Below are 20056 nucleotides of genomic sequence, written 5' to 3' on the forward strand. Positions count from 1 at the left end.
TCCAATAAAGAGGGTTTCCTTCATGTGACTTCTGTCCGAGCTGGCCTGACCCCTGCCTCTCTCACGGAAGAAGCTGACCCCTGAAAACAAGCAAAGTTGAAGACCAGGTTTAATGTCTTGCCTGAACTCTCCCAGTCTAGCCTCTCACTTCTTCCTGGCCCTGCAGTCCTGTCTCCCCCCCAACCCCGCCCCCAGCCATGTTGCCCTATCTCCTCAGGACGTGGTAACCTTTCAGGCAGAAGCAATTCTGCCTTCTTTGAGGACCTCTGCACCTGCCCACACAACCTCCCTCTGTCAATTTCTGAACCTCACCAAACAGGAGTTGAATCCTGGTTTTCACAGGTACCTGCCCAAGAAGAAGTCACATGGAGAGTGGAAGGAGGGGCCCCTGTTTCCCAAGCTGGATCCAGGCTTCTTTCCCAGGCCAACTGGGTGAAACGACTGGGAGGGACCACACCCACCATGTCAGGGGCCTTTCTCTGGTAGGGAGAGGCCCAGAGAAGGCAGCACACCATTCCAAGTGCCACGCTGAGTCCTAGGGGCTAGGGAACCACAGCAAAGACAGGGCGAGCTCTAACCTGCCTGCATGGTGTGCACTCAGAGGTAGAGACAGAGGATTGAGAGCCTGAGGCAAGCCTGGGCTACGCAGTGAGACTCTGTCTCACGACTAAACACATCAGAAATAAAAGCAAAACCCAAGAAATAAGAGACTTCTCGCGTGGATCTCTTCAGTCGTGTGGAAACCAGCAGCGCATGACACAGTCCGTAGCTGCTTCCAGCCTCGCCAGTGGATGCTGAGGAAGGCCTCCTGGAAGTGGTGGTTTCTGGAGCTAGGTAGAAGGGAGCCAGTGGGGGAAGAATGCTCTAAGCAGGGAGTATTTTCCATCTTCTGTACTCAAAGGCATCACTTAAGACTTTCCAAAAACTTTCTAAATTACTATTTGACTTTATTTGCATGGGTGTTTTAGTTGTGAGTTGCCATGTGGTTGCTGAGAATCAAACCCAGGTCTTCTGGAAGAGCAACCAGTGCCCTTAACCACTGAGCCATCTCTTCAGCTCCTTACCACTTGTGAGTGGTAAATATGTGGCCTTAGTGTGGTCGGTAAAACACGAGGTCTTTAACAAACTCAGTTCCAAAATCCTGTTATTCACGCCTTTAATCCCAGCACTTGGTGGGCAGAGGCAGGCAGAGCTCTAGATTTGAGGCCAACCTGGCTATAGTGGGAGTTTCAGCACAGCCAGAGCCACACAGGGAAACCATGTCTCAACAAAAAACAATCAAACAACAATTCTAATTTAAGTATAACCTATGCTATGTTGGGGATAAATTTACAATAAACACTTTTGTGGCTTATTGAAATTTTTATTTAACTGACTGACTTGAAATTTATATTTAAAATCAATGTTACATATTTTATTGCATTTATTATTTTTTTTTGGGGGGGAGGGTTCGAGACAGGCTTTCTCTGTGTAGCTTTGGAGTCTGTCCTGCAAATTGCTCTGTAGACCAGGCTTGCTTCGAACTCACAGAGATCCACCTGTCTCTGCCTCCAGAGTGCTGGGATTAAAGGCATGAGTAACATGCCTGGCTGCATTTATTATTGTTATTAATCATCATTATTATTGTTGTTATTATTGTGTGTGCACATAGGTGTGCACACGCTCAAGCCATGCTGTGCATATGGCTAGGAAAAGACACCTTGTGGGACTCAGATCTCTCATCAGTGTGGGTTCCAGAGATGGAACTCCTGCCTCAGCTTGGAGGCAGCAACCTTTATCTGCTGAGCCATCTCACCAACTCCACTGAAATGTAATTATACTTAATTCTCATACCATCTGGCATTGGTGACCATTGGCAAATTACCTCCCCGCCCTCGGGTCTTCACCTGTACACGGGGAGTGTCCTAGCAGTTATCTGGGCAAGGGCAGAGGGACTGAGGCTTGGTGGTAGCCAGAGGAAAGGTTCCAGACACTAAGATACTAAATGTGGCCCCATAGGATGAGAGGGAGTGGGAAGAGAGGTGCCAGGCCAGCACCTAGGCTCTGGGGCGTTCAGGTAGCCTTTCTGGGAAGGATGCTGGCACGTGGGCAGGGAGTGGTGTGACCGTCGTTCTAGGTGACTGTGGCTGAGGTTCCATGCAGTAGCTCACAGGTAATCAGGTAATGCTTGGGGACAGGATTCAAGGAATACCACTGCTGACATGTATGTCATTGGCAGAGCGGGGACGATGTACCTAATGTCGTAAGGGTAGGAGTTGGAGTGAAATCTTGTCTCCTCCCAGCATCCCACTGCACTCCCCAGTTCTAATGACTATCTCCAGGAGGGGTTCGGAGCCAGGAAGGCTCCTCTTGCTTCCCAGTCCCCGCCTGTACCACCCCCTCTGTCTGCTTCTGCCGCTTTCTCAGACCTTGCTTCTCAGTACTGGAATTTGACTTTATCTCCCCAGAGGTCACCTTGTCCGCACCCAGCCCTGGGGATGGACATTCCTCACATTCCAAGGTCCTCACTGGCGCTGGCCAGCCCAGGCTTCCTGCTAGCCTCAGCTCCTCTAAGCAAGACGTACTCAGGGCCCCTTGTGTCTGTCCTGGGTCTAACCTAGGGCTCTAAGGGTCCACAGTCAAATTCCACTGCTCTCCTTCTAGCAGGATGGTCCTGGGGTAAACTATAGGTCTCTCCTGAGTTTCCAGGTCCTGTGATTCAGCAGAACTCTGATGCTGTAAGGGACTGAATGATGACCTATTATAAAGCTTGCCCCTCCTTAGCCTTCTGGGAGTCTGTTTCTTCCTTTTTTTTTTTTTTTAAATAAACAACAACAACCATTTATTTACTTATTTATTGTGCAGGGTGAGCCGTAGTAGAGTGAAGTAATGTTACCTGTGCTCCTGCGGAAGTCAGAGGATACTTGTAGGAAATTGGTTCTTCCTTCATGTGGATCCTGGGGGGGTCAAACTCAGGTTGTCAGGCTTGGCAGCAAGAGACCTTACCCACCGAGCCGTCTCGCCAGCCCTATTTTTATTTTATGTGTTTGGGTATTTGTATGTATGTGTGTGCATCACATGTGTGTCTGTTGCTCATATACCAGTGCGGGTTGGATGCTCTGGAACTGAAGTCACGGTCAGTGACCAGCGGGTGCTGGGAACTGAACATCCAGTCCGTACTCTTGACCACTGAGACGTCTCTCCAGCCCAGCCTTGCCTTTTATTTTATTTTGAGACAAAGTCAAAGTCTCATTAATTATGTAGCCCAGGATGCCCTCAAATTCATGGTAATCCTCCTACCTCAGTCTCATGAGTGCTGAGACCACATGCGTGGAGCGACTATGTCCTGCTTGTTTCCACAGCAACACCTCTCAGTGCAGTTGGGGGTGGGGGTGGGGGAGCTGGCACATGTGTGAGTGTGAGGTCGGCGAGGTGGAGTGTGAGGTCTGTGAGGTGGGAGATTAGCAGGCTTCGAAATTCCACTCTCTCTAAGCCAGCAGACTCTGACCATGCCTGCAGGCAACATCTGAGGAGTCCTTGCAGAGGGGCGATTGGCATCAGCCTCTGTGACATGTTTCTTAGAAAGCAGTAGCTCTGATGGGAGCAAGGCAAGGAGTCTGCAGGCCAGGCAATTGGGCCCCTGCTCTGAACATGATTATGTAGGGTTCTAGCCCCACCTCTCCCAGTAAGGTTAGTGTGGAGGGGCACACACGAGAGTAATGTTCCCTGAGTTCAAGCTCTCAGTGGATCACTTTCTAGGACCCTGGGCTCTGGAATTCTTGGCCTGGTAGAGGGCCTGCCCAAGGAGGCCCCGGGGTCCAGCTGTTGCCTCTTTTGGAGGCCTCTTTTGCCTGGAGATTCTCAGATTCCTACAACTGGAAATACCTGTTCCTGCCTCTTGGGGAAGATCCCGGAATGGGTCTTTCATGGCCAGAGCTCATTTGTAGGGATTTTGTGTCCACTCCCCGATTTGGCTCCCTTTGCTGTGAGGGCATTTCCAGGAGGGTGCTGATGCCCAACGAGAGAGCAGTCAACAAAATAATCTCCTGAGCTCCTCTACGCACCCTTCACCCCAGGCAACCCCCTAAAATCTCAAGCAACTTGAAAGAGTTCATAGCATGTGTAGAATGTAGGTTGGAATCCTTGAGTTGTTTGGTTGGTTTTGATTTTTTTCAAGACAGGGTTTCTCTGTGTAGTCCTGGTTGTCCTGGACTCTACTCTGTAAACCAGGCTGGCCTCAAACTCAGAGTTCCACCTACTTTAGTCTCCTTAGTGCTGGGATTAAAGGGGTGCATCATTACCACCCAGCAGCCTTTTGTCTGTTTTCCCCTATTTTTATGTTCTGGGTGTTTTGCCTGCAGGAATGCATGTGCACTGCCGGCAGAGGCCAGAAGAGGGTGCTAAATCCCCTGGACATGGAGTTACAGATGGTTGGGAGCTCTTGAGTGGCTGCTGGGAATTCCGACCCTGGTCCTCTGCCAGGCAGCAAATGATCTTTAGGGCCTAAGTTTCTATCCCTAGTGTCACCGGCTATCCAGCCAAGGACACAGGATTTGGTCATGAAAGGTGATTCTCTTCTCTGGAAAGGTAGCTGGTAGACTGGTACGCTGGTCAGGGCACCTAACCACTGCACACTCTGAGCAGCTCTAGGGCTCTGAGAGTCCTTGTTACCATCCAGCTCTTGTGGCCTTCCCCTCTGCTTTTTTTCCAACATAGGTCTCTCTCTCTCTCTCTCTTTAAATTGTTTTTATCTTTTTCTCTACTCCCCTCCGTGCCTCTTCTACCCTCTCCCATGATCCCCAGGCTCCTAATTTACTCAGGAGATCATGTCTTTTTCTACTTCCCGTGTAGATTAGATGCATGTATGATTCTCTTAGGGTCCTCTTTGTTGCTTAGGTTCTCTAGGGCTGTGAGTTATAGGCTGGTTTTTCTTTGCTTTATGTCTAAAAGTAACTTATGAGTGAGTACATATTTATTTGTCTTTCTGGGTCTGGGTTACCTCACTCAATATGATGCTTTCTAGAGCCATCTATTTGCCCACAAATTTCAAGATGTCATCATTATTATTATTATTATTTGCGCTGTGTAGAACTGTATTGTGTAAATGTACCACATTTTCCTTGCCCATTCTTCGGTCGAGGGGCATTTAGGTTGTTTCCAGGTTCTGGTTATGACAAATAATGCTGCTATGAACATAGCTGACCACATGTCCTTGTGGTATGATTGAACATCCTTTGGGTATATATCCAAAACTGGTATCAGCATAGGTCTCTTAGCCCTGCAGCGAAGTATTTGCCAGCATTTGCAAACTGGCTAGCACCCACACTACACAATTACTTCTCACAGTCAAAGCTTCACCCCGCCCACCCCTCCTCACCCTGGACCACAGACCCACCTCCTTCTACTCTAAAATGCTCCCAGTGCAATCAAAACACCTGAGCACCCATGATCCCTAGGTCACTGCCCTGCTGCGGTCCACTGCAGGAGCAGCTCTGGGTTCTGCCTTACCTTCCCTGAACCTGCCTTGCTTGAGCCTTATCTCTCAGGACCACACTTATCCCAGCGATTCCTCCGTGGGGAAGCTTGACAATCAACCACACCACCATGCCCTTCTAAGCCCAGGAGCTCTCTAGCCCCTGGTCCCTCCAACTATCACACAGTCCCCAAGCTCTTCCTTGTGGCTCTCAAACCGGGGTGGGCACAGTCTCCCCACAGTTTGCCTCCCAAGTGTTTTACCTCCGTTCCTTTCCCACGGTGTCCCCTCTTGCTCTGGCTTCTGATTCTAAGGTCCAATCCACACTGGCCCAGGCTGGGTCAGAACCCTTTAACTTTGGCCTGGCCTGTCCACTGGTGGCCTTCCCGAAGAACAGTAGCTGCATTTATTAATTCTCCCTTACAGACCCATCTACTCCTCACAACCACTCCAGGAGATGGGTTCTACGACCACCATTGTTTCACAGGGTAACAGACTAAGTTCACACTTTTTGGAGGCCTAGACCCCAGGTCTACTGTCTCCAGAAAGTTCACCCCTGACGCAGCACTGAACTGTTCCTTGCGGTCTTCTGTAACACTGGATTGGTCTGGGGAAGTGTTTCTGCCTTCTGCACGGAAGGTTGAGCCAGGTGGCTTCTGATCCACTTCTTCTTGAGCCCAGCAGTTAGTCATCTTGGTAGTACCGGGAGGTGCGGGCACCTGGCGCTGTTGCCCAGGGCTCTGGTCGCCTGCGGGGCTACTATGTAAGCCCCCGGAGAGCAGGCGGGTCCCCAGGAGAGAAAGCCTCAGGCCGCCCAGCTGGGGTGGGCTGGGGGCCAGATGGACCGCTCTGCGGTGGGGAGGCTGGGGCCCGCCAGGCAGCGTGTTGCCATGGGGACCGGGGGGCGGCTGCCCCGCCCCTATGGGCGGGGGAGCAGGTGGCTGGACGGTGTGCGGGCCGGGGGGAGGGGTCGGAAGGGGCCCGCGCGGGTCGTCGCTAGCTCCCCTGCGGCTCCTCTTCTCCTCCATCAGTGATGGTCCGGGCCTGGGACTGTAGCTGGGGCACTGGCTTCCAATGACTTCTGGTTCTCTGGACAACAGTCACCTTCACCTCCCTCCCTATCCTCAGTTTCCCCAGCTGTAAGTGGAGGAACTGGACTAGGCGGTTCCTTGGACACTCCTCAAACACTTGCACACAACCCTCCTCCCTCTTTTGTTTTTGAGACAGGGTCTCACCATGTAACTCTAGCTGGCCTGGAACTCACTATACAGGCCAGGCTGCCCTCAATCCAGAGATCCTTCTGCCTCTGCTTTCCAAGTGCTGGGATTCACGGTGTGTGCCACCACATCCAGATTGAAGGCATTTTTAACTACACAGTGAGTTGTTGGCGGGTCAGGGCTACATAAGACCCCATCTCAAACAAACAAACACGGGCGGGGCTATTTTTTGTTGCCCTGGGATAAGGTTTGGAGGGCTGAAGTCTGGTGCAGGGTAATTCTAGTCTTTTCATAGACGAAGGCATTTTCTCAACAAATGATGCCTTCCACAAGACCCAGAACCAGGCAGTTTTGCTTGAGAAAGCTGGTAGACACTCAGCACCTAATGCCTCTTTTAGACATCACCGGAGGGGGCCTGTCTAAGGTCACAAACTGGGGAGGAACTGGAAGCAGGATGAGAAAGCTGGCCTCCGGGGCATCCCGCCCTCACCCTCTGGTGGAGCAGAAGCTCCCCAGTCAGAGTGGGGAAGCTGCCCTGAGAAGATGCCCCCAAAGTTCCAACGACCAAGGTGGTAAGAAGCTTGCTTCAGGGCACAGAACTGAGGCGAGGCTCAGGCTCCCACAGAGACCACGGTTGCCGTCCTGCTCTCCACCTCCCCATCTCCATCAGTGATGGTGACAATTTTGGCTCTGTCAGTCTTGGAAGGTGGAATCTTCCCCACGCAGCCCTGGTGAGAGGAGAGCTGGGGCCCTACCCAGTCTACCTCTTTCCTCAGGGTACCCCAGCTCTCCTTCCCACGCTTCCCACATCCCTGACTGCAGCTTGTGAGGGGGATCTGAGCATAGCAGCCTTTCTTTCCTAGGTACTGCAGGCACGGGGGGACCAGTGGGTGCTGGATCCTAGCTGATGATAAGAGGTGCCTTCCGGCTGAGGTGGATGGAGGGCAAGGACTCGGGAGGAGGAACTGTGTCTTTAAGGTACAGCCTGCTGCAGGAGGACACACACACACACACACACACACACACACACACCCCAGTCTCTTGTACAGTCATGCAGTCACACAGCCATACACACTCTTCCAAGCTCTGTTTTCTCTCCCCATCCCCCTACACACTCCCCCCTTCTCTTTCCCTCTCTCTCCCTACACACACACACACACACACACACACACACACACACACACACACACAGCGGCATTCGCAGAGGCGGCGCTCCCTCACCAGCTTTCCCCAAGGTCTAGTTTTCAACAACAGGAGCAAGGGGAGGAAGAACAGGGCAAAGAGCTCTGACCTAGAAATGGGTTTGGCCCCCTCCTATGCCTCTGGCCTAGGAAAAGGGGCTTGTTTTTCAATTTGGCATGCCTGCCTGGGGTCAAGGCTGCAGGGGGGTAGAGGGCCTGCTCAGGAGACTGGGAGGGAGGACAGGCATTGGGAGAGAGAGGGAGAGGTTGCTTGGCCATGGGCCCAGCCTGTTGGACACAGACCCAAGAATTGGAGGGGGCCTCCCCCACTCACGAAGAAAAAGAAATGAGGTTCACTTCCAGCACAAAGAAAGCAGGCTTGGGGACAAAAGTGGTTATAATTGGGCTTGGCCACAGAGAGATGGACCAGTGACCTTTTGACTCGGGAGGCTGGCCCTAGGGGGCCCTAGATTCTTACAGATCATTCTATACATTTAGTCAAATCCTGGGCTAGAATTTGTTTTTCAGTTCTGGGGATCAGGTCCAGAACCCTTTGAATGCTAAGCAACCATTTTCATTATCTTATCACGCTGGGAATGGAAACCAGGGCCTTATGGGTACTAACTAGACAAGTGTTCTACCGAGCTACCTCTCAAAACACAGTACAGCATCTCAACCCAGACTGTGTCCGCCACACTCCGCAGAATCAAAGACGGCATACTTCAGTGGGCATCTTGGTGGCATCAGTCCTGATCCCTCAGGGAGCTGTTGCAGGCCCTCTCCTCCTGCAGGTAAGATGCCTAGGAAGAGCTGTCAGGACAGGGAAAACAGATCTTACACCAGACACCTGCCCTTACTAAGGTCCTAATGTAGGTTGTGCTCTAGTTAGGGCTACACAGCCTCCTGTCCCCTTGCCGTGGACTCAGTGAACGTCCCTTTCTAACCAGCCTAACATGATGCCTCCAGTCCAGAATCCCCAGCACATGAGAGCCTGTGGCTGGAGAAGCATGGAGTTCTAGGATAGCCTGGCCTACACAGTGAGTGAGAGACCCTGTGACAGGATGGAATTCTTGATTCTCCTTGAAGATGCTGCAGTCAACTTCTCCCTCTCTCTCCTTCCAGTCCCTCCTTTTCATGTTTCTCTGACCACTCTTGGTCTCATAGCTAAGGCGTGAGAAAGGGGGACTCCTATTCATGCTTCAAAGCATGGCACAAAGCATGGCACTTACCCTACCCGAGTCCCTTGGACAAGTGATCAGCAGGTATCTACACTTCCTATGTTTTCTGTAGTGGGAACATTTGCATAATTTAATTAGCGAGTGTGCACCTGAGTTGCACATGTTGCCTTTCTCACTTTATATCACCTTTTTATTCATTAAGCCCTGGCTGCCTACGTGGTAGGAGTTAGGCTAGCCGTGTGATACACAGAATGAGCTCAATGAAATCGGCTAACTACTCCAGCTGGACATGAACCAGGATCTGAAGCCCAGTATGTGGTATAAGATCTCTGCTTTTGGGGCTGGAGGGATGGCTCAGTGGTTAAGAGCATTGCCTGCTCTTCCAAAGGTCCTGAGTTCAATTCCCGGCAACCGCATGGTGGCTTACAACCATCTGTAATGAGATCTGGTGCCCTCTTCTGGCCTGCAGACAGAATATTGTATACATAACAAATAAATAAATATTAAAAAAAAAAAAAAGATCTCTGCTTTTGAGTCGGGCGGTGGTGGTGCATGCCTTTAATCCCAGCACTCGGAAGGCAGAGGCAGGGAGATCTCTGTGAATTCGAGGTCAGCCTGGTCTACAAGAGCTAGTTCCAGGACAGGCTCCAAAGCTACAGAGGAACCCTGTCTCAAAAAACCAAAAAAAGAAAAGAAAAGAAAAGAAAAGAAAAAAAGGAAGGAAGGAAGGAAGGAAGGAAGGAAGGAAGAAAGAAAGAAAGAAAGAAAGAAAGAAAGAAAGAAAGAAAGAAAGAGTGGACCTATGACAGTTCTCCGAGAAATCTGACTGAGGCTACCACAATGTCTGCTGAAGTGTGCCCTCTTCAATTCTGTAGAATTCTATTGAGCACTTGAGCACTGTCTAGACCTGGACCCTGTGCCAGGTACCCAGATGAAACAGACACCGTCTCCGTCCCCGGGGACCATGGATATGAAAGCACAGGGATGACCTAGGTGCCTGGGATTGGGATGGTGAGGAGACCAAAGATCAGAAGCTTCAGCCCACATTGGGAGGGCGAGTGCCAGGAAGTAGGACAGGAACCTTGAGAAGGAAGTGGGAAGCAGCCAAGTTGCCTGGAAACGCCGGTGGGTTTGAGCCCTGCGGAGCTGGAGTGCGGCAGGTGGGATTGGCGACGTACCTATGTCTTTGCCTTTGCCGTCAGTAGCCTTCCTTCCGAAATGGGGATCTGCAAGGGGCCTCCCAACAGCTGCTCTCCACTGTCTCCAGTACCAGAGTTCTCTCCCTAGAGTCTACCCTAGAATCAGCCAGAAGAGACTGGCATGGGTCGGATATGACTCAGTGGCAGAGTGCTTACCCAGCATGCATGGGGCCGTGGGTTCAATCCCTGCACTAGAAAAATAAAGAGGATGGTCCTGGTTCAGCCTCTCCTTTTGAGGGTTCCTTCTTCATCTCCCTTCATAGAGAGGCAGCAAACAGCAAGCAGCTGGCGGTGAAACTGTCAAGGGCAACTCCTTGGAACAGAAGGCCCACTCTGCCATTAAAGCCCCTGGAAACGCTCCTCCTACTTCCACACAGACAGCAGCACCTGGACGACTCCAAGCCTGCTTCCTATGGAATGACTGAGTTCGGGACCGGAGAGTTATAAGAAACCCATTATGGCGTGTGTGTGCGTGTGTGCGTGCGTGTTCCCGTGTGTGACTGTGGATGCATATGTGCCACAGCACATTTGTGGAAGTCAGAGGGCAGTCTTGGTATCCCTCCTCGCCTTTCTCCATGTTTGAGAGAGGCTGTCTTATTTACTTATGTACCGTTGCATGCACCAGGCTAGCTGGCCCATGAACTTCTGAGGGTTCTCCAATTCTTACCTCTACCACAATGGGGTTACTGACACATGTGACCTCTTTGGCTTTGCATGAATTCCGGGGATCTGAAACAGGTCCTTACGTTTGCATAGCAAGTGCTTACCCGCTAAGCAATCTTCCTAGCCCTTGTTTGTCTTTTTTTCCCCCTGTTTGTTTGTTTGCTTGCTTTATTTTGTTGTGAGGCAGGATTCAAGTAACCAGGTTGGCCTCCAACCCACTGTGTAATTAAGAATGACTCAGTTCTCTGTGCCAGGTAGTACAGGGAGGCAGAAGCAGACAGACCTCTGTGAGTTTGAGGCCAGCCTGGTCTCCATGGTCTTCATGGAGTTCCAAGATCCCCAGGGCTACATAGAGAGATGCTGTCTCAAAGTAAGAATGGATTTGGTATTCTGCCTCTCCTGCTTCCCTCTATCTCCCCAGTGGAGGGGTTATAGGTTGCACCACGATGGGGGCTCCTCTGGGGTTTGTCACGTCTGTTTACAGTGTCTACTTAGTTGTCTCCTCCCTCTCTCCCTTCCTTTCTCCTTTCCGTCTCTTTCACTCTGTTGCCCAGGCTGTTGCCTTTTTAGGCTCAAGCAAAACTCCTGCCCCAGTGTACCAACTGCCTGGGATTAGTAGGCCCAGGCTACCATACTTGGTGACTTATAGTGTTTTCCTTGAATTAGTTGAGTTTTGCAAAACTTCATTTAACAAGGAAACTGGATCAGTCCTCGAAATGGAAAACCAGCATGACTTTCCAAAAAAACAGAAGGCAAAGATAAAAATAAATTCCAGGAAAACCGAACCAACTCTAGTTTAGATGTTCACGCCTGCAAGGAGGGCTCTCTCTCTGCCATATAGGCAGAGTCACCAGGGTAAGAAAGGTATTATCACCCGGTGTGGTGACCAATGCCTGTAACCCTGGCACTCAGGAAGCTGCGTGATCAGGGCTGCCTGCAGACACATAGCAGGACTGTCTCACCAAAGATTATCAACCACCACACCACCCCTAAACTAAGCCCTCGTCCCCTAAACTTAATTGAAGAAACAACGTAAAAGAACTTGGGCTGGTGAGATGGCTCACTAGGTAAAACTGCTTGCTGTCAGGTCTGACCCCCTGACCCTCGAATCTCACTGCAGGAGAGAAGTGACTGTTGGGTGTCAAATCTGACCTTCACAAATGTGTCCCCACACATCCCAAATAAAAATGGAAAATAAACAAAAAGAACTTGGGCTGGAGAGATGGCTCAGAGGTTTAAGAGCATTGCCTGCTCTTCCAAAGGTCCTGAGTTCAAGTCCCAGCAACCACATGGTGGCTCACAACCATCTGTGATGAGGTCTGGCGCCCTCTTCTGTTGTGCGGGCAGACACACAGACTGAATATTGTATACATAACAAATAAATAAATATAAAAGAAACAAAAGAAGAACTTCTGGTTTCTGTCTGTGGTGCCACAGACAGAAAGGAGGGTCTTCTGCAAGCTCTGTGCAGTGCTCTATGTCTGCAGGCGCCTGCTGTGAGAATGTCTGTAAAGAGTGAGAGTCTGAGCTGGACAGTGGTGGCGCACGCCTTTAATCCCAGCACTCGGGAGGCAGAGACAGGCGGATCTCTGTGAGTTTGAGGTCAGCCTGGTCTACAGAGCAAGTTCCAGGACAGCTAGGACTGTTTTGTAGAGAAACCGTGTCTTGAAAATTTTAAAAAAAAAAAAAAGTCTAAAATATCAGATGGGGCTTTGTTTGTTTGTTTTTTATGGCCTTGAACTCACAGAGATCGACCAGCCTCTGCCTCTTGAGTGCTGGAATTAAAGATGTTTGCCACTACCGTGCCCAGCCAGAGGCTCTGTTTTTGTATGACTTGGTCTGTGAAGTTTGGCACCTCACTCCCCATCCTACTCGGCCTGTGTCACACTTCGGGAGATGTGTTGGTGTGAGTCCTCTGGTCTCCACACTTGGGGAGATGGTCTGAGTCCTCTGGTCCCCACACTTGGGGAGATGGGTTGGTCTAAGTCCTCTGGTCTCGGGGCGGGGGGGCGGGTGCGGGGAGACATAATCCAGAGTCACTCAACTCTGGCAGCCAGGATTCCTAGCAGCGGTAAGGACTGGCCGAAGAAACGCTGCATTGACTGGACAGCTGGCAGAGGAGAGCAAGCCTGCCCTGGAGCCAGCTCTGCCTCCCCAGTGCTGTTGGAACTATAGGTCTCTGTTTGAGTAGTTCTCTGGTTTTCTCTTAGGGGCTTCCTACGGCTTACACGGTAGTGTCCTGACTTCTGCCCGCACACCAGGAGATGCCCACTGAGCCACAGACTGGCTCTCGCCTGATACTATAGCCCACACCCTCCCAGTCCAGTTTAGCAATCCGCTGAACTTCACAGACATATAATCCAGAGCTGTCAAACGGATGAATTAATGAATGCCCTTAGCTCGGCTTGCTTTGGTCTACAAGTGTTTTTTCAACGTCTCTAAAGCCTCTCTTAGAGGCATCCCTTTTCTAAGAAGCCACCACTGAAATTTCCCAGAAGAATTCATCACCATCAGTGCAGCAAGACTTCTACCTAGCCCTTGCTGTGTGCCAAGCACCACGGGCAGTGCCAAGGAGGGCAGGATGAACAGGACAAGACCCTTGCATTTCTCCCCCTTGGCTTCTCAGTTCCCAGCTCCAGAGAGCTTGGTCTCCAGGGGACTATCCTGCAGAGCGATTCTGTTTGCACCTGGAGCTCCTGGGTTGGCTCAAGCCCCTGGCTAAGGCCATTTCGGTATGTGGCTGATTGTATTGTCATCCAGCATGCATCCCTCCCCACCCCAAGCTGGAATTCAGAGAACAATGTGAGAAAGAACAGGAGCGGGGGCAACGCTGGCCACTGTTCACTGAGCCTTGAGAATCTGTAGGGTGACGGGCACCTGGCCCACATCTTGGCCACCTTGAAGGTACACAGTGACCTGGGATTCAGCCCAGCCCTACAGGCCACACAACTCCCCAGCGGCCCCCCAGCCCTATGGGAGCCTCTTCCGGAGGCTGGATTCCAGGAGCCTCCTCTTTCTAAGCCCTGCTTCTGCACACCCCCTCCCCCAGCACTGGCCTGGCTTCCTGGAATTTCTCCTCCTAATTGAAACCAAACACCGGGGCTCCTCAAGGGCTGTGCCCCAGAGGCCCCGTGGGTTTCTCTTTTCCTCCCTCCTCCCTTTCCCGAATGGGGCCTCTGGGGGTGCGGGGGGTGGGGTGCTCAGTCCAGCATGGGAGGGGGTACTTTTATGCTGAATGAGGGGTAAGGGTCTCTCCAGCTGCCGGGCTGTGAATGAGCTAGACTTGCCTGTCTCACAGCTGGAGAAGTGTTCGAGGACAGGCTGGTGGTCTAGGCAAAATGGTCTGGTCAACTGGGACTGTCCCAAGAAAACCCTGGACCAACCCTGTCTCAGGCAGTAGGTATAGGGACGGGAGGATGGGTTGGTGAAGGTCAGCCTCTTCTAGCCCTTCTGTGTGATCTTGGACAAGTTCCTCAAGGTACAAGGATGCAGCTATGTGGGACCTGTCCCAGATGATGTACAAACTACCACATGGTCTTAGTGATGAAGCTAGACATTCTTACCCTTTCCAGCAGATCTGCAGGGCTGGAGGGAGGCAGACTGAGAACATGTGGGACTGTGCATAGCTGCAGTTGGAAAGGTTACTGGGGGTCAATAAATATTTGTTGAGTGGAAGAATTCTCCTCACTTTTAACAAACATTTACTGAAAGTCTCCACTGCTTCAAGCTCTAAGGCAAAACCCAAAGGGAGCAAGGCTCGAGATCCTGAAGATGGAGTCTGGGGAAGAAAGCCCATTGTCATGCCTGTCAAAGCACCGCGATGACCCTGTAGGCTGATGCTCTGACCAGGAGGAAAAGAGGGCAGGGACCTTGCAGAGAACCTGCCCAAATCAGGGCAGGGGATGGAGTAATTAAGACAGCTTTCCAGAGAAAATGACTGAGTGACCTTTTTGATGCCCTTTTTGTTTTGTTTTAATGCTTCATGAATTTGCATCTTATCCTTGCACAGGGGGCCATGCTAATCTTCTCTGTCTCGGTCCAGTTTTAGTATGTGTACTGCCGAAGAAGTGAGCACTTGATGCCCTTTCTTTTTTTAAAAAATTTATTACATATATATAGTGTTCTAGGCACCAGATCTCATTATAGATGGGTGTGAGCCATCATGTGGTTGCTGAGAATTGAACTCAGGACCTCTGGAACAGCAGTCAGTTCTCTTAACCTCTGAGCCATCTCTCCAGCCCTTGATGCCCTTTCTTCAACCAGCGCTTATCATTGCAAGTCAACAGCTACTGGAACCAGGTGCTGCCGCAGGCCTTCAGCCATGCTGGGAAGCCTCATGTGGACTAGTGTTGGCCAGCCTAGAGAAGCACTTGAGATAGCACTGCTTCCTGCCAGGCTGCTGCCACATCCTTTCTCCTGCCACATTTCCATTTTAACAACTGTGATGGCCCCCTGCTTCTCTTCCTCCTCCTTGATAGCAGTCTCTGTCCTGGAACTCACTGTGAAGCCCAGGCTGGTCTCCATTCATGACAGTCCCTCTGCCTCTGTCTGTGACTCCCAAGTGCTGGAATTACAGGTATAGGCTGTAATGGATCAAGTAAAAATGCTGCGGATCCCCAAGTGGCTGCAGTGGCAGAAACTCTGCAGGTCCCCAAGCGGTGGCAGTGGGCAGTGGGTCCCGAGAGCAGCCAGTCCCAGGCAGGGATGGCGCAGTTTCCCGAGTGACTGCAGCAGGCCATGGGCATGCTGTGAGGCCATGCTGCAGGTCTCCAAGCGAACAGAGGGTCCTGAGAGCAGCCAGTCCCAGGTGGGGATGGCTCATGAGACCACGAGGAGAGATAGACAGATGGGTGCACCATGAGATCAAGCTGCAGGTCTCTGAAGTTGGCTGGTCCTGGACAGGGAGCGGCAGGCAAGAGACAGAAACATGGATAGGCACGCCATGCAGAGTTAGGTTGGATATTTATTTAGTGGGTTATAGAAGGGAAAGAAAGAGGAAAGAGGAGAGAGAGAGAGAGAGAGAGAGAGAGAGAGAAGAGACGGAAGCTGCCTCTTTAAGAAGGAGACAGAAAAGGAAAAGACTCAGGCAGGAGGGGCTTGTCTCTTAAAGGGACAGGACAGATCATTATATAGGCTATCACTCCTGTAATTGTTCTTTGTTTGTTTTTGCTTTTTTGTTTTGTTTTGTTTTTTGAGACAGGGTTTCTCTTTAGCTTTGGAGCCTGTCCTGGAACTTACTCTGTAGACCAGGTTGGCTTTGAACTCATAGAGACCCACTCGCCTTTGCCTTCCAAGTGCTGGGATTATAGATGTGCAACACCACCACCCCATTCTTCCATTTTTTAAAAAAAGGTGTTTATTTTATGGGTACTGGTATTTTTGCCTGCATGTCTGTGTACCACATGTGTGCAATGCCTATGAGGGCACCAGAGGGCATTAGATCTTCTGGAATTAGGGTTATAGACAACTAGCTGTCATGTGGGTGCTAGGATTTGAACTCTGGTCCTGTGGAAGAGCAGTCACTGCTCTTAACCTCTGAACTATCTCTCTGGTATTCCAATTGCCTGCAACTTTTTGTTTACATGTCTTTGTTCTTCACCGTGCTGTCCCAAAGATACATAGTACAAGTCAAAAAAGGTGAATCACATCTCATTTTATTCTATAGTAACTATATTTGTATTAATTCAATTTTGGATTATGCATGCATTTTTCATTAATTTATCCTTTGGCGGTTTGATGCATATATATGTTCTCATCCCTCACATTCTTTTATCTTCCTTCTACCCCATCATACTCCCCTCTTACCCCACAGGTCTTCTTCCCACATTCCCACCTTTTGATCTTATGACCCACTGATATTAACCAGGTCTGTCTGTGTGGTCATCAGTTTGGAACCATCCATTGGAGCCTGGTGGGCTTAATGTTTGGGACATAAGTGAAGGCACTGACTATCATCCCATCCCATGAATCCATCAATTACCCATAGTTCTGAAAGGAGAGGGAGGGTCCCCCATGAGACCCTCCTACTACATGACTGACTGTTGACAGGCACAGTGTAAAATTTTGTTGTTGTTGTTGAGACAGGGTTTCCAGTAGCCAAGGCTGGTTCTGAACTCCTGAAACTCCTGCCAAGTGATGAGTTTATAGGCATATATCATGCTCAGCCACATTTTACTTACTAGCGTGTGCATGCATTATTGACGATTGAACTTCACCTCTGATCTACACCTCTGTACCTTTAACTCTCCTTTGACTTTTTATTTTCAGTCAGATAGGTCTTTCTAAGTTGACCTGACCAGGCCTTGAACCTAAGAAGCTTTAACTGCCACCTCCTGAGAAACTAGGATCACAGACTTGTGACAATCTCTGCTTGGTGTAGTTTTTGTTGTTCTTGTTTTGGAGACTAGGCTGTCCTGGAAATCTTTTTGTTTGTTTTATTTTTTAAGACAGGGTTTCTTTGTGAAGCCCAGGCTATCCGGGAACTCTCTCTGTAGACTAAGGGTGGCTGGCCTTGAGAGATTTCCCTGGCTCTGCTTCCTGAGTGATTGACTTAAAAGTATGAGCCACCACTACCCAGTTTGTCTGGAAATATTAATCCTCCTGCTTCAACGTTCCAAGTACTAGAGATTGCAGGTATGTGCTACTATGCCTGTCATAGTAACTACATTTTTAAAAAGAAAAAAAAAGCCAGTTAAATTTCTTTTAACAATTTTATAAGTTAAACCCTATATATCTATGTACTTAGTATGAAGAGAAAACAAGCTCCTTTATTTTGGCTTGGGGTGGTAAGCCTTCACTGTTAGCACAAGTCTATTCTGATTGGCTGCACTTCACTAGCGGCTTACTGTAGATGGAAGTTTCTGTCCTGTCTGGTCCTGCAGCTGTTCAGTCCCACAGAAACACATAGAGGCTTATATTAATTATAAACTGTTTGGCCTATTCGCCCAGGCTTATTATTAACTAGCTCTTACAACTTAAATTAACTCCTAATTCTTATCTATAATTAGCCACGAGGCTTGGTACCTTTTCTCAGTGCAGCATTCTCATCTTGCTTCCTCTGTGTCTGGGTAGTGACTGCAGACTGAGCCTTTCCTCTTCCCTGATTTCTTCTAGTCTGGTCGTCCTGCCTATAGTTTCTGCCTAGCTACTGGCCAATCAGTGTTTTATTAAACCAATGTGAGTGGCAAATCTTTATAGGGTACAAGAGCATTATCCCATAGTCATTTACCGTGAGCGCTCACCATGCTGGGGTGGTGTAGCATTAGATGTGGGTTCCTGAAGTGTAGGCTCTTTATCTTGTTCATCTTTTTCTTTAGTGGCAGGGGCTGGCTGGCTGTCGTACGTAGACACAACATATACAAAGACCCAGATGCACAAAAGAACAAATTATTTAGGGGACAACAATCCATTTCCTACAATTGGGACCGCAAGCCACCTCCTTTCTCCTGCTATATTACCCTCTTAACAAATGTGGTGACCCCATCCCCACCCCTTCCTCCTCCTCCTCTATAGCTTATACTGACTATGGAACCCAGGCTGATCTCCAGTTCATGGCAATCCCTTTGTCTCTGCCTGCTGTAGTTGGTGTGGAAGTATGGAGTGGCCAGTAGTGCACAGTTCCTGTGTGTGCGTGTGAGTGTGCATTGTGTGTGAACATATATGCATATGTGTGTATGTGTGCATATGTGGGGGGACAGGGTCCAAATGCCTGTGTAAGCGCTAAGGAATTCAGACTCAAGTTATGTGCACAGCTTGGGTCATGGCTTATTAAAAGCATTGCTGTGTTCAGAGGAAGGCTTGAGAAGAGATTCTGTAGGCTTAGGGAGAAGAACGTAGGAGGGATTAGGTAGGAAGCCAGACCAGGTAGCCAGGAAGCTACTGTAACTAACAGGTGGCGGGATGAGGCTGTACAGTCGAGGTGGGAACTGACTGGGAAGACAGCATAAGGGCAGGATTCCAGGACTTGGACTAGTTGCAGGTTGAACGGGAAATGAATTACCCAAGCTTCTAGCTTGGGGTGCCAATTTTTGGAGCCAGGACACCCGAACAAAGGGAGATGAGCAGGTCTATTGAGAACACCAAGAGCTCAATTTCAGAACATGATGGAATTATTATTGGGACTTCTTGGTAGACAGAACAGTTAGGATCTACTGTGGTAATGAGCACCCCGTCACGGCATTCTAATCGGGCTGGACACACAATAGCAGGGGATGCAGAAGAGGGTCTATGTGAGTCTCATGCAAGCTGGGCCATCTGATCTCTCAGAGCAGTTCGTGGTGTGTGTTTTCCTGTGTGTATTAATGAGAAGCACTGTTTATCAGTTCCTGAGTGTGCCTCATTTAGGAACCTCTGTGGGACAGAGGCGGCTTGCTTTTTCGAGTATTGGCCCACAACTGGAATACAGGCATAATGGCTGTATGCAACAGAGGCACCACCTCAACAGACCGCAGGGAAAGCAGCTCACAGTCACGGGTACTTAGAATCACAGAGCAAGAACAGGGAGGATCAGTGGTCTCCACCCACTTGCCCCCACCCAGATGGTTTGTGGGCAAATGGAGGGCCTTGCCCAGGGTCACACATTAGGGCATGACTCCTCTGACGGGTGAGAGCATGTCAGATTCCTGAACTGTCTCCTCAAACTCGGAGAGCCTCTAGCGTGTGCAGCCCTTGCCTCTCCCTGCTGAGATGCTCTAGAACACACGTGGAGAGGGATCCCGGTTCTTTTTAATTAGAAGGATACAAAGAGAGAAGGCAGACGGCCACCCCCACTCACGCACGGAGGGGAGACTAAGTGCTCCCCAAATTACACAGCAGATGCCAGGGCTTCGCCAACAAGACCCAGCTTGATCGCTTTGCGGTAACCACAGCCAGTGCCATTTTATCTTTATGTTTGAACTCTGCAGTGATATATAGGCATCTCACAGGCAAGAGAAATGGCATCTACAACTTCACATGCACACAAAATATGTATGTATGTGCACATATGAGCTTGGGCAACACCAGTTCGGTTCAGTTAACCCCTTTGTCAGAAAGCTTGGTCTGGGCTAGGCTGGCTTAGCAGACTGTCCCCTCTGTGAGGCAGGCAGGAGTGCCAGCTCAGCCTCACAACTATGTGTAAGAAACAAACCCATGGCACCATTCTGCAGAAGGAAGCTATATTTTGCCA

The 20056-nt window shown here is 50.0% G+C and overlaps 1 long non-coding RNA gene and 1 other non-coding gene across 2 annotated transcripts; one reads left to right on the plus strand and one right to left on the minus strand.

Annotated features, from left to right (window-relative positions):
• The first annotated feature begins 8513 nt into the window (after positions 1-8513).
• LOC148122731 (uncharacterized) lies at positions 8514-12308 on the plus strand. The gene is made up of 2 exons (XR_015737370.1): positions 8514-8641; positions 10491-12308. It is a non-coding gene; the product is annotated as an uncharacterized LOC148122731 (long non-coding RNA).
• A 2546-nt stretch (positions 12309-14854) lies between these two features.
• Positions 14855-14965, minus strand: LOC125412713 (U6 spliceosomal RNA). The gene has a single exon (XR_007235663.3). It is a non-coding gene; the product is annotated as a U6 spliceosomal RNA (small nuclear RNA).
• Positions 14966-20056: the final 5091 nt, after the last annotated feature.

This window comes from Myodes glareolus, chromosome 3, assembly GCF_982192425.1.
Source record: "Myodes glareolus chromosome 3, mMyoGla1.1, whole genome shotgun sequence".
Lineage (NCBI taxonomy): Eukaryota > Metazoa > Chordata > Mammalia > Rodentia > Cricetidae > Myodes > Myodes glareolus.